Source organism: Branchiostoma lanceolatum, chromosome 2 (assembly GCF_035083965.1).
Source record: "Branchiostoma lanceolatum isolate klBraLanc5 chromosome 2, klBraLanc5.hap2, whole genome shotgun sequence".
In the NCBI taxonomy this organism is placed as follows: Eukaryota; Metazoa; Chordata; class Leptocardii; order Amphioxiformes; family Branchiostomatidae; genus Branchiostoma; species Branchiostoma lanceolatum.
In genome coordinates, this window is record NC_089723.1 from 12,408,831 (window position 1) to 12,422,978 (window position 14,148).

Genomic DNA, 14,148 nt, shown 5'->3' on the forward strand with positions numbered 1-14,148 from the left:
GGAATACTAGTATAACTTTCTGCAATGCCGATACCAGTATTCAATAGAGCTTCCACCCGACATCTGCTTGGTTTTTGTTTCCCAGACTCTAGTGTGAATTAATGACTTCTCCAGGCCGCGGCAACATGGATGCACCGATGGGAGTATAAGTTACATGACCGGCCTTGTGGTCTTCCGTCTGAGGCAGAGCGAGAAGAAAGGTCACAGCTACAATGGTGTCGAGACGTCTGAGAACAAACAGTATTTTTGTGTGTGTTAGAAAACAACTCATTTCCAGCGATTATAGAGATTTCTAACTTCTCGTCGAAAGTCGTGACAGCATGGTGAGAAAGAAGAGGCCAAAGTCAGCACCTCAGGAGCGGAAGTTAAGAGATCGTGAGCGGAAAACGAAGGTACGTAATACAATCAAGTAACCGAGATAGCTGGAAAAGGACAGACCGAAGTGCCACAAAGGCGCGGGAGGAATTAAGGAACTCAGGTAAGGTACTTGGGACTCGCTTTATTAATTTCGCAGAGAAGGTTATGTTTTGCACAGCGTTCGTGTGTGTGTGTGTGTGTTTGTGTGTGTGTGTGTCCGTCCCCGTCCCCTTAATGTTTATTCTCACGACTATTTTTGTCCCCAAACTGAGACACACAAGTTTTTTTTACAAAAGTGTACGTTAATTTGCATAATTCGCACTAAAATAGACAAATCGTCTGTATTGCTCTTTTGATCCGTAAATGTTGTCCGTAAAACATCCTGGGATATCGAATATCTTCTCCAGTTCAGGTCGGCAATCTGAATGACCCAATATCATAAAGTGCATGGAAACGTCACTTTTCATATGTCACTGTACCGGCAATTATCTCGTCCACATTCAATTAACTGACTTAGATAACCACTTTTTGTTTATTGTCACAGCTATTTCTGTTGCAAAACTGGGGCACATCAGGCCTCCTGGCCTAGGGGACATGGTTTATAGAGAAAACGTTAGTCTCCGAGCGACGCATACCAGCACCTGCACAACACATATTTTGGATTCGTCAATCAAGAACATGCAAAACTAAATGTTAATTTTACAAATGATTATGTAATGTTTATCAATAATGCGAAACAGTTCATAAATCATCTGCATACACTATAGGACGTTTAATCGTGTGACATGTGTAATAAAGAAAACAGGAACATCGCTTTATATCGAAAAATTACAAAAGGAAACGTTGTTTTGCATGATTCATATTTAAGATGGGCAAATCATTTGTAGTGCTCTTTTGATTCGTAAATGTTGTCACATGTGGAATCCAGATGACAAAAACAACGTGGGACATCGAATATCTCCAAACGATGCATACCCACACCTGTATAAGTACTACAACACATATTTTGGAAACGTCAATCAAAAACATACATAACTGAATCTAAATTATGCAAATAAATGTCTAATTTGCATAAATGATGCAAAACGGTTCATAAATCATCTGCATTCATTGTAGGACTTTCAATCGTGTGACATTAATTTGCATAATTTATACTTAAAATGGACAAATCAGCTGTATTCCTCTTTTAATCCGTAAATGTTGCCACATGTGTAATCCAGTTGAGAAAAACTGTGTTGGACATCGAATATCTTTCCCAATTAAGACCGTCAATCTTCATTATCCATTGTTATACAGTTAATTGAAATGTCACTTTTCAGACATCACTGCACCGGCAATTATGTCGTCCGTATTCAATAAATTGGCTTAGATAACCCCTTTTTGTTTATTTTCACGTCTATTCTGTCCCAAAACTGGGGCACACCAGGCCTCTAGGGGACATGGGCTTTAGAGAAAACGTAAGTCTCCAAACGACGCATACTGGCACCTAGTACCTGTGCAACACATACTTTTGAAATGTCAATTAAGAACATGCATAACTAAATGTTAATTTTGCAAATCAATGACTAGTTTGCATAAATAATGCAAAGCAGCTCATAAATCGTCTGCAAATAGTATTTAACTTTCAATCGTCTTACCTGTGTACTAAAAGTAAACAGGAACATCGCTGATATAGAAAAATTACAAAACTAAACGTTAATTTTCCTAATTCATACTTAAGATGGACAAATCATCTATATTCTCCTTTTGATCCGTAAATGTTGTCACATGTGTAATCCAGATGAAAAGTAACATCGTGGGATATCCAATATCTTTTCCAATTCAGGTCGTCAATCTGTATGACCCAATGTCATACAGTTTATGGCAACGTCACTTTTCAGATATAACTGCACCGGCAATTCTCACGTCTGTATTCAATTTATTGGCTTAGATAACCCCTTTTTGTTTATCCTGACCATTTCTGTCCCAAAACTGGGGCACACTAGGGCTCTAGCGGCAACATGGAAGCACCCATTCGGGTATAAGTTACATGACCGGCCTTGTGGTCTTCCGTCTGAGGCAGAGCGAGCAGAAAGGTCACAGCTACAATGGTGTCGAGACGTCTGAGAACAAACAGTATTTTTGTGTGTGTTAGAAAACAACTCATTTTAGCGATTATAGAGAGTTCGAACTTCTCATGACAACATGGTGAGAAAGAAGTAGCCAAAGCCAGCATCTGAAGAGCGGAAGTTAAGAGATCGTGAGCGGAAAACGAAGGTACGTAATACAATCAAGTAACCGAGATAGGTGGAAAAAGGCAGACCGATGTGCGACAAAGGCGCGGGAGGAACTAAGGAGCTCAGCTAAGGTACTTGGGACTCGCTTTATTAATTTCACAGATAATTTTATGTTTTTCACAGCAGTCGTGCGTTTGCGTATCCGTCCCCGTCCCCTTTTTGTTTATTCTCACGACTTCTTCTGTCCCAAAACTGGGACACACAAGTTTTTTTTTATACAAAAGTAGACGTTGCTTTGTATAATTCGTACTAAAAATGTATTGTATTGTATTGCTCTTTTGATCCGTGAATGTTGTCCCATGTGTAATCCAGATGAAGAGAAACAACATGGGATATCCAATATCTTTTCCCATTCAAGTCGTCAATCTGTATGACTCAATATCATTCAGTTCATGGAAATGTCACTTTTCAGATATCACTGTGCTAGCAATTATCTCGTCCACATTCAATGAATTGACTTAGATAACCCCTTTTTGTTTATTGTCACAGCTATTTCTGTCGCAAAACTGGGACACACCAGACCTTAAGGCCTAGGGGACATGGTTTATAGAGAAAACGTTAGTCTCCAAACGACGCACAACAGTACCTGTACAACACATATTTTGGATACGTCAATCAAGAACATGCAAAACTAAATGTTAATTTTACAAATGAAAATAATGCAAAAACAGTTCATAAATCATATGCATTCATTATAGGGTTTTAAATCGTGTTACATGTGTAAGGAAGGAGACCACGGACATCGCTTGATATCGAAAAAAGACAAATCCAAACGTTATTTTGCATAATTCATACTAAACATGAACAAATCATCTGTATTTTTTCTTTTGATCCGTAAATGTTGTCATGTGTAATCCAGATGAAGAGAAATATCCTGTTCAGGTCGGCAATCTGTATGCATGACCCAATCTCATACAATTTATGGGAATGTCACTTTTCAGATAACTGTACCGGCAATTCTCACGTCCGTATTCAATTAATTGGCTTCGATAACCCCTTTTTTTATCCCGACTATTTCTGTCCCAAAACTGGGGCACACCAGGCCTCTAGGGGACATATATATATGGGCTTTAGAGAAAACGTAAGTCTCCAAACATATTTTGGATATGTCAATTAAGAACATGCATAACTAAATGTTAATTTTTCAAATGAATGTCCAATTTGCATAAATAATGCAAAACAGTTCATATATCGTCTGCATATACTATGTGACTTTCAATCGTCTTACCTGTGTAGATTTTTGTTGTTGAGCAGATTTTGACTATTTTTGAAACTGCTCATGAGACAGCATCGTCAACTTTCAACTATAGGAAACTATTTGACATGAATCATTACATTTCATGTCTCCGGCTTGCCATACATACTATAGGAAGACTTAGAGTAAGTAAGTGTGTCACATGGGTGTACTAAATCAGATTAATATTTTCTTTAAACCGTAGAAATTCTAACATCAATTTATTCAACTCTCTCAGACCACGAAGGTTCATCAAAATATTTCCTTTGTCCCAAGACACAATGCCATCCATATTTATGTTCAAATTCTCCACAGAATCAACCATCTACTTCTAGAGTCGCCAAGAACATGAAGGAGGAAGGCCACGGGGGAGGGGGGATTCCGGACCAGCATCAGGGCCATGTGCAGCCAAATGATTGCGCTGTTACAGCCAGAGAAAAACTGACACGATTTTGAGAATTCACACACTGACGTGCACATGTTGTCCACGTTATTTCATCTAAACGAATACGTATTGTCTATACTATTGTTTATTTCAGTGTGCAAATTTTATCGGCTGATTTTGTATGTATATCAAAGAAAATACAAGTGATTAACCTGACCGACGACAGCTCAAATCAAACGGGATGTACGAATGGTGGAAACCCCATACGAATGTGTATGCAATTGCAAGCTGCAGTAACATTTCACTCCGTCACTTATGTCCAGGAAGTTACAGTGCAACTCCTTACCAAACTTGGAACGGTTACTTTAGAATTAGTCTGCTATTGTTGTGCCATAATTATCATTCTTTGACGTCTTTGACGGTTATTCGTTTGTTTAAGTGAACTGCAGCAAAGAGATAAAGTAATCAATGCTGTGAGTAGAGTTAGACACTATAAAGACAATAGATTTCAAAGGCAATGAAGTTTAAGTCAAAAGAGCAATAGAGACCTTCAGTATGGATCGTAGTAATTAGCCAACAGTATGAAGTCACAATCAGTCAGTTTTATGACGGTAAGTGTGCACCTTGCTAAGTGTGCGGGAATCCTTGTTTTTGTGTCATTTCTTTATCGTTGATGTGGTCGTAAGCTAACATTAGCAACAAAAACCATCCCTCCGATCAATCACGCCCAATATTACTGACTCTAACAATTTCTAATCGAACATCACATTAAATAACAAATCCATATCAACCCTCTATCGTTGGGGATCTTGTCGTCCCTTACTTTTCGACGAGACCACAACAACATGATGCTCAGTGGACCTTGCTCGTCCTTTAGCACAGTGGGCCTTGTGTCCATTTGTACCAACGGCAAGGTCACAACACCACCTCACTAATAACATTCATCTCTTACACCTAAAATTAGTGGCAAAAACCACCCCTCCGGTCAAAAAGGTCACACCTAACCCGAAACTAGGTAATATATATAGGGAACCAACGTTAGCGACAAAAACAACCCCCAATATTATCGATTTCAACACTTTCTAATCCAACATCACATTAAATAACAAATCTATATTAACCCTCTATCGTTGGGGATCTTGTCGTCCCTTACTTTTCGACGAGACCACAACAACATGATGCTCAGTGGACCTTGCTCGTCCTTCAGTACAGTGGGCCTTGTGTCCATTTGTGCCAACGGCAAGGTCACAACACCACCACACTAATAACATTCATCTCTTACACCTACAATGAGTGGCAAAAAACACCCCTCCGGTCAAAATGGTCACACCTAACCCGAAACTAGGTAATATATATAGGGAACCAACATTAGCGACAAAACCACCCCCAATATTATCAATTCCAACACTTTCTAATCGAACATCACATTAAATAACACATCTATATTAACCCTCTATCGTTGGGGATCTTGTCGTCCCTTACTTTTCGACAAGACCACAACAACATGATGCTCAGTGGACCTTGCTCGTCCTTTAGTACAGTGGGCCTTGTGTCCATTTGTGCCAACGGCAAGGTCACAACACCACCACACTAAAAAATTCATCTCTTACACCTAAAATGAGTGGCAAAAAACAACCCCTCCAATCAAAATGGTCACACCTAGCCCGAAACTAGGAAATATATAGGAAACCAACATTAGCGACAAAAACCATCCCCAATATTATCGATTCCAAAACTTTCTAATCCAACATCACATTAAATAAGAAATCTATATTAACCCTCTATCGTTGGGGATCTTGTCGTCCCTTACTTTTCGACAAGACCACAACAACATGATGCTCAGTGGACCTTGCTCGTCCTTTAGTACAGTGGGCCTTGTGTCCATTTGTGCCAACGGCAAGGTCACAACACCACCTCACTAAAAACATTCATCTCTTACACCTACAATGAGTGGCAAAAAACACCCCTCCGGTCAAAATGGTCATACCTTACCCAAAACTAGGAAAAATATAGGGAACCAACGTTTGCGACAAAAAACACCCCCAATATTATCGATTCCAACACTTTCTAATCCAACATCACATTAAATAACACATCTATATTAACCCTCTATCGTTGGGGATCTTGTCGTCCCTTACTTTTCGACAAGACCACAACAACATGATGCTCAGTGGACCTTGCTCGTCCTTTAGTACAGTGGGCCTTGTGTCCATTTGTGCCAACGGCAAAGTCACAACACCAACACATTAATAACTTCCATCTATCACACCCACACATTAGCAAAGAAAAACATCCCTCCAGTAAAAATGGTCACACCCAACCCAAAACCAGAAAAACATTAGCAAGAATTTCAAAAAAAAGAAAACTAGCAAGAAAAACACCCCTCCGTCAAAATGGTCACACCCAACATTAGCGTTCAAAAAAACACCCCTCGTAATAAAATGGTCACATCCAACATGGCGACCCCCATCCTTGGAAGCAAAAACAGAACAGGTTTTGCTATCGCAAACCTGTAAATATCATGTCCTTCAACCCCTTCTTGAGTTATTCTGAAACGAAACCCCAGCTCCTGCAGTTCCAAAAATGCCCCTATGGGGCTCAAAACATATACATTGTACCACGCACTCTGGCCAAAGCGCTATCTATCACTCAAAAATCAAGACCATGGCATATCCAGAAAAGATATCCAGATATCAAAACAGGAAGTTCTGCTGCAGTACCGCAACAAGCCGCTAGTGGGGGTCGGGGATCGGGCAAAATCCACATACCAAATATCAAGACAATCCATCCTGGCCTTCTCAAGTTATGTTGCTAATCCACAAACATACACAGGGGTTCATCTAAATCAGGAAAGAGGGGCGCTGCACCCTCTTGTTTCAGCCCAGCACCCCCTGGTCAAATTCAGATTTTAGCTTAATGTGAGCATAAAGCCTTCACTCAGCAATCAATTCATCCATGAATACATAGAATTCTCTCCCTCGCATGTGTGTGCTCCCTCTTGTTTAATTTTTCTAGAAGAACCCCTGATACAAACACACAAACGCTACAGTAATTATAACTGAAAACATAACATTCTTGGCGAAGGTAATGAAAGTATGCTGGAAATAATCAGTTTGACCGCAGGTACCCATTAGGCATAGGAATAGGGCAGTTCACAGAAAAAAACACCAGGGAGATAGAAAGGTAAACATTACCACGGCCGGCCTGCAAAAGTGTCAAGCAATCACGGACAGTTGCCAGTGGTGATACGCGTGATTGGCAATATTCATGCACCACAAGTGGGAATATTTTGACTGTTTCTGACCATCGTGCAAGGACAATATTCTCCCTACATGTGCAGTTGAGAATGGCTTACAGCCGTGCCTGCATGGAGCATTTGCAATATATGACATAACCGTCACAACAAATTGTACCTTACAGCTTGGGGCAATCGTTTTTTCATCATGGGACATGTCATTCCACAGAAATGATGAAACGAGGAGCCTAGATAGCATTCAGCATGCCAGGAACATAACAGTACCTGTGGGCATTAGTCTCATTGATGATACTGGCCACATGTCCAGAACCAAAATGTTTTCCACCATCATTACGTAGCTTCCACTGAGCTCTATGGAGAGAGTAGTCCTCCTGTAATTACACTAAATGCCACCTTGTTGCAGGAAGTACTTAGATATCACCTGTGAAGGAGGGATGATTCAGTGCTATTGTAGACTAATTAGCACTGTAATTAATGAATGAGGGTTCTTTGTGACTGTTGGGAAATTTCTGAAGTAGTGCCGACAGCAATTTGGGAAGCAAGGGAAATATATTTTGGTGTTGAAATTGAAACTGTACATGAGTTAGACAAAGAATTGTATTAGGCCACAATATAAGGCAAGCCCAATGGGACAGAATGCTTCAAAATTAACAATGATTAAAATAATTTTTCAGGCATTCTTGTCAGGATGCAAAGTTTCATATAGTATAGTATAGTTTAGCCCACACCAGTTTTAATTTCTTGGAACTAGAATTGGCCACTTCATGTTTCTGATTCCCCGTTCCTGATTCCTCTTTTTTTCTTTTCAAAACTTTTTATGTGAAATTTGTTGATATCATATGTATTTTCCGAAATTGGAATGAATTTTGTTGTCTGATGTATTTGATGTTGAGAAATAGTGTTAAAATAGACAAATTTTAATGCAATGATGAAATGTGACCATACCTTTTGAGGTATATCAAGCTAAATTAGATCCACATTCAACACTTAACAGTGATTTTTCAGTCATTGCACAAATTCTTGGACTGTAACTTGATGGGTTTTTTTCCGTATACTAAACAAATGGTTGATTTAGTATAGTCATTTTGGAATTATAATTATACTAGATGAAAAAAAGGGATTCATTGCATAAATGTGCCATGGAAGGCTGAAAACTTGCATAATACAGTAACTGTTTCTTTATCTTATATAAGCCTCTACCTTGACCCAAGACTTTTTGCATTTTTTTTCACCCTGTCGCTCCAATTTTGTATTTGAAAAAATTCGAGATAGATTAAGCAAATGAATACCTAATTTGCATAACTAATGGCAAAATAGTCATTATAATAGTTCCCTTAGTGGTAAATGATAGGGATTTCATTCTTACAGCATTTGGAAGTTGATTAGATTTGGACATTATTAGACATAAATCATGCAAATAAGGGCCTCATTTGTATAATCTATTAGGAAATGCTACAATAGCCTTATTTGCTAAGATAAGACTTTCATACTTTGAGCAACTTGTGTTCTTTGGTTTCTGATGTTTTAGAACATCATCATGAGTTAATTCCTAGTTTGAAATTCCATGCATACAGTTGTGTGATCTTGGCACACCGGCATGTAACATTACTATACCCTGTGGTATGCTCAGCACAGACTTGACAGATAACATTACCTTAGTTGTTAATGGTACTGGAACCTAGGTGACCTAGTAATTACTTTCTCAACAGGAAAACTGACACCAGGCTTTTAACTCTAACTTAGCTGTCCTATCTCTCAATTTGGGAAGCAGGCATACATCTCTAGTGACGTTCAAATCTCTCCTTTACTGCTTTGAAAACAGCCATTATCATCCTTCAATGCTGGGGCAGGTTGTGCAAGTTCACAGGTGATAGATTTATTCACACAGGTAATGGATTTTATGGTAGCTCCATTTTGGATGGCAGATGTTAAAACGGAGGTTGACACTGGAAAGACTTGCTTGCGTGCAAATCTGATAAAGAATTTGATTGCACCGTACGCGTCCCAAGCTACTAATAAATCAAATATATGCGATTCGGGGCAAGTTGCCGACAAATCTGCTTGGCTGAAAATGAAAAAGAAACTGAAACTATGCATGGTGACCACTTTCCCACCGATCTTAAACACATTTTGAACCAAATGGATTCAAATTCATGGTGTTTGTTCTCTTTTCTCCAGTAAAAATTAAGGGCTTCTTAACAGTGTCCTTGCTTGAATTTGCTTTTTTTTCCCCACCAGAAACATCAAACTTGTAAATCGTCTACCGCAAGTTACAAATTTGCTCAAGTTCAGCCGCCCAGTGGAGGTACAATTATTGATTCATAAAAGAAAATGTTGTACATGAAAACGTGTATTAGTATAGCATCCTTCCCAGAACTTTAGCACCACCTTGCTCTATTTTTTTGATGATTTTTATAGGAAAGAGCTTTAAACTTTGTGATTTTCCGACCGTCTTCTGTCACGAGATTGTCTCAGGAAACTGGTATGATTGCAAAATATTTTCATGCAGTTTGTGTTATTTCGCTAATAGCCTTGGGATAAAGATATATGTAGATATTAGTAACTTAAAATTATAGTCAAATTCTTTTGTCCAAATAATGGCCTTTACTCAAGTCACTTCTGACAACAGATGTGTGTACATTTAGCCTGGTTTAATGAAGAAAATAATAACCCTTAAAAACAATTCCCACCCATGCTATACATGTAGGCTTTTAGCTAATTTATAGGGTGTCCAAAAGATGGATACAAAGCTATATAGCTAAAAGCCTGTCTCAATGAACCGACAATTGACCCAGCGCCATCTTTGTTTCTTGAGTCAAAATTGGGACCGGGTAACAGCAGTCATTATGTGTGACCAAGTCGGCTTGGGAAGGTGATCAGCCAGTTTTGACTGTAAGGTATGATACATAGATGAAATACATTCTGTATATCTTCTTGTGTACAAATTCATTTGATAAATTTGGCCCTGTTCTATGCTACATGCATGTGCCTATGTTCCACTGGGTTCCTCTTCCCCTTTGTCCAGCGGGTAGTTACCTCCTGATTTTGGCAATGACTTGTGGTACCTTATAAATTTGTAAAAGTTTAAAAACTGCGTTCTTTTCTTAAGAAAAGATGGTACAATGTTTTTGCCGAGTACGTAATGCAGCACTATTTTAGATGGGAGAATACTGCATCAGCCAATTTCCTGCATTGATTGTTACTTCAGAATCTAATCAGTTACACTAAAACTTCTCATGACTCTGAATTATTTCCGCCTCTTCCCATTTAGCTATGTCTTCATTATATTGGCATTATGGATACAAGAGACAATAAAATACTCCCCAACAATGTTGGAAATGTATGATAATGTTTCCCATTGTTGGCTGTCATGCATTTGTTATGAGGAACGAAGCTACTTTAGGGAATTGAGATATTATGGTAGGAAGTTTCAATCACAGGTCTACAAAAAAAGTATGTGTCGATTGGTAAATTGATTGTTATCATGATAGTCTATTCCTCGTCGTGGATTGATTGTAGAGAGCAGGCTATTTCACAGTAAGTTTAGGTCAGCTGTATTAGGTTGGTGAGAAGTATTAATTTGGATGAACCTTCTGGGCTCCCTCTAATTTGATACTGGAAAGTCCTGAAGAAAGTAGATTTAATTTGTACGTATACTAGGCAATTCCTGGCAATGTTGTATACATTACAAGGGAATATACCTATGATGTTACAACAATGGCCTTAAAGTTTTAGGAGGTTACATTCAGATCTAGATTTTTAAAAATACCTTAGTCTAAAGTTAGAACTTTCAAAATATAGTTGACTTTGACTTTATTAGAATTGCAACAAGACTTTACAATACATAGTGGAGTGCCAGGCAGCACAAGCTGGTATTTGGAACCACTACAAGGACATTCAACATTACAAGGATATTCAATACAACAATAAGACACTATACAATATAAAGGCGATCCATGGGTTCAGTATAAAAACGATGCAGTAAATATCTATAATGTAGTACACTACCAAAAATGCTGTTTCTTATTTTTCTTGTTTTCTTATTTTTTCTTATTGAGAGAAAGATTTTCTTCCATAAAGAATTTCAAGAAAATCAAGAAATCTTACGCAAAACCTTTGTACGTTAAATCTTACATTAAGAGTTTTATTCTTGTTTTTCTTAGGTGAAGAGAGGATTTCTAGTCTGATTTTTTATCAGCAAGAAAATTCTAGAAATTCTAGTCAATCTTTCTTCCTTATTCTTCACACAATATTTGCTTCTTGTTTGGTGAAATGGAGTATTTTACAGAATCTACTCTTAAGATTTTTATTCTTGCCATACATGAATTTTTCTTTAGACTTTCATTTCACTAGGAAAACATTCTTGACATTTCTTGTTTTCTCGATTTAGGAAGTCTGAGGAATATGATTCTTGCTATTCTTAGTATGTCTAAGAAGATGTAAGGATTTTCTTGACCAAATACAGTTAAGAAAAATGAGAAAATCAAGAAACTGTAAAACAAGTAATTCCCAAGTGTTTTTCTGTTCGAATTCCTTTTCCACAAAGTTAAAGAAAGATGTTTCCTGCTTTTCTGTGTTATCTAAAAATGAAAGTTCGAATTTGCATGATTTCCTTTCTTTTCTTAACATTGTAAAGCTCAAGAAGATAATTATTGTTTTTCTTGTAATGAGAAAGTAAATTATGCTAATTTAATACTCCCATCATCCTTTGCTGTAAAGAGAGTTTGAATGTGGACCGTTGAGTTTGGGCTCCAGCTGTATTTGCCTGATGTGCGGTTTAGATCTTACAATAATAGGGAAACATGTGGCTAGTTTCGTGAGGACACTTTTTGGTATCATGTGGGACTCACTACACAGCGTAGATGACTTGTTTTAAGTTCCAAAATGCTTCCTCAGGACAACGCCATCAACAGATATGCTCCAGGTATGTTATAGCCTGTCTTGCATGAAAATAACTTATTTCCCAAGTAGATACTCTTAGTTTTGTGTTTGTGGTTGCATGATACAGCCAACCAGTAATTGCAGAGCATGTACGTTTAGTGCAGTTATACCTAAAAGGTACTAAAAAAGTTGAAGTATATCATTTTCAAGCAAATGCACAAGCCCCCCCTCCCCCATGCATGTATATGGGGGAGGGGGGCGATATAGGAAAATGACAGTCACTACACTCTTTGTGTGTTTTTCTAGGCTTAGAAACCTTTGTTGTGTTTGTGGTTGCATGATACAGCCAACCAGTAATTGCAGAACATGTACGTTAAGTGCAGTAATACCTACAAGGTACTAAAAAAGTATAAGTATAACATTTTCAAGCAATTGCACAAGCCCCCATCCCCATGCATGTATAAGGGGGAGGGGGGCGATGTAGGAAAATGACAGTCATCGTCATCTTTTTTGTGTGTTTTTCTAGACTTAGAAACCTGATGGACCAAAGAAGATGCCCCCGTCTCAAGTTTGGAAAATCTTTCAACAATTACAAGTCATTGATTATAACAAGGACAGCTACAACACTGCAGAACTGACAGTTTTAGAAGGACAATTAGTTATCTGTATGAGCACAGAGAAAATGTGCTTTTATCACAGCATCAAATGTGAAACATTAATATTTATGGAAACAATTGTATTGCAAACTGGTTGATCTTTGCAATCCTTGGTTAAGAATGGGCATTAGAAAGAAAAATCCAAAACTGTGTATTAAACAATTAGATCAATGATAATAAATATGATTGGAACATATTGAAATTATATTATCATTGATTTATTAAATGGTATTCTTGATTCAAGACCTCCATCTTGATTCAAGAAACTGTTTCTAGGTTTAAGGAATTCATTCTTGAGGACAGAAAGGTATTCCTATTACAAGAACCTCACTCTCAGTGGAGGAAACTCATTCTAGGTGTAAGAAATTCATTCTTGAGGTCAGAAAGGTATTCCTATTTCAAGAACCTCGCTCTTAGTGGAAGAAACTCATTCTAGGTGTAAGAAATTCATTCTTGAGGTCAGAAAGGTATTCCTATTTCAAGAACCTCGCTCTTAGTGGAAGAAACTCATTCTAGATGTAAGAAATTCATTCTTGAGGACAGAAAGGTATTCCTATTTCAAGAACCTCGCTCTTAGTGGAAGAAACTCATTCTAGATGTAAGAAATTCATTCTTGAGGACAGAAAGGTATTCCTATTTCAAGAACCTCGCTCTCAGTGGAAGAAACTCATTCTAGATGTAAGAAATTCATTCTTGAGGACAGAAAGGTATTCCTATTTCAAGAACCTCACTCTTAGTGCAAGAAACTCATTCTAGGTGTAAGAAATTTATTCTTGAGGACAGAAGAAATAAGGAAATGTCAGTGAGGACGTAACAAATATAAACATTTTCTTAGAATATTTTCCTCTGAAATTTATATATCTTAGATAAAAATTCTGTGCCAAAGAAGAATCATAAGAACAAGAAAATTTATTTCGAGGTTTTAGTCACATATGTGTGAGAAAAAACAACTTGGTCAGAGAAAACTATTCTAAGAAAAAGTTTATATTCCTTACGTCCTCACTGACATTTCCTTATTCGTTCTTATTCTTGCACACAGAATAATTTTCTTTCTGGAAGATAATTTTTCTTCAACAAAGAAAAAACAAGAAAAAACGAGAATG

The 14,148-nt window shown here is 37.8% G+C and overlaps 1 protein-coding gene and 2 long non-coding RNA genes across 5 annotated transcripts in view; all 3 read left to right on the forward strand.

The window, feature by feature from the left end:
• LOC136427485 (SURP and G-patch domain-containing protein 1-like) overlaps positions 1–14,148 on the forward strand; it is a 96,934-nt gene that overhangs the window by 32,902 nt on the left and 49,884 nt on the right. The window lies entirely within an intron of this gene.
• On the forward strand, positions 2,532–4,468 carry LOC136427489 (uncharacterized). Its single transcript, XR_010754437.1, has 3 exons — positions 2,532–2,613; positions 3,123–3,190; positions 4,183–4,468. It is a non-coding gene; the product is annotated as an uncharacterized lncRNA (long non-coding RNA).
• Positions 11,509–13,241, forward strand: LOC136427490 (uncharacterized). The gene is made up of 2 exons (XR_010754438.1): positions 11,509–12,432; positions 12,916–13,241. It is a non-coding gene; the product is annotated as an uncharacterized lncRNA (long non-coding RNA).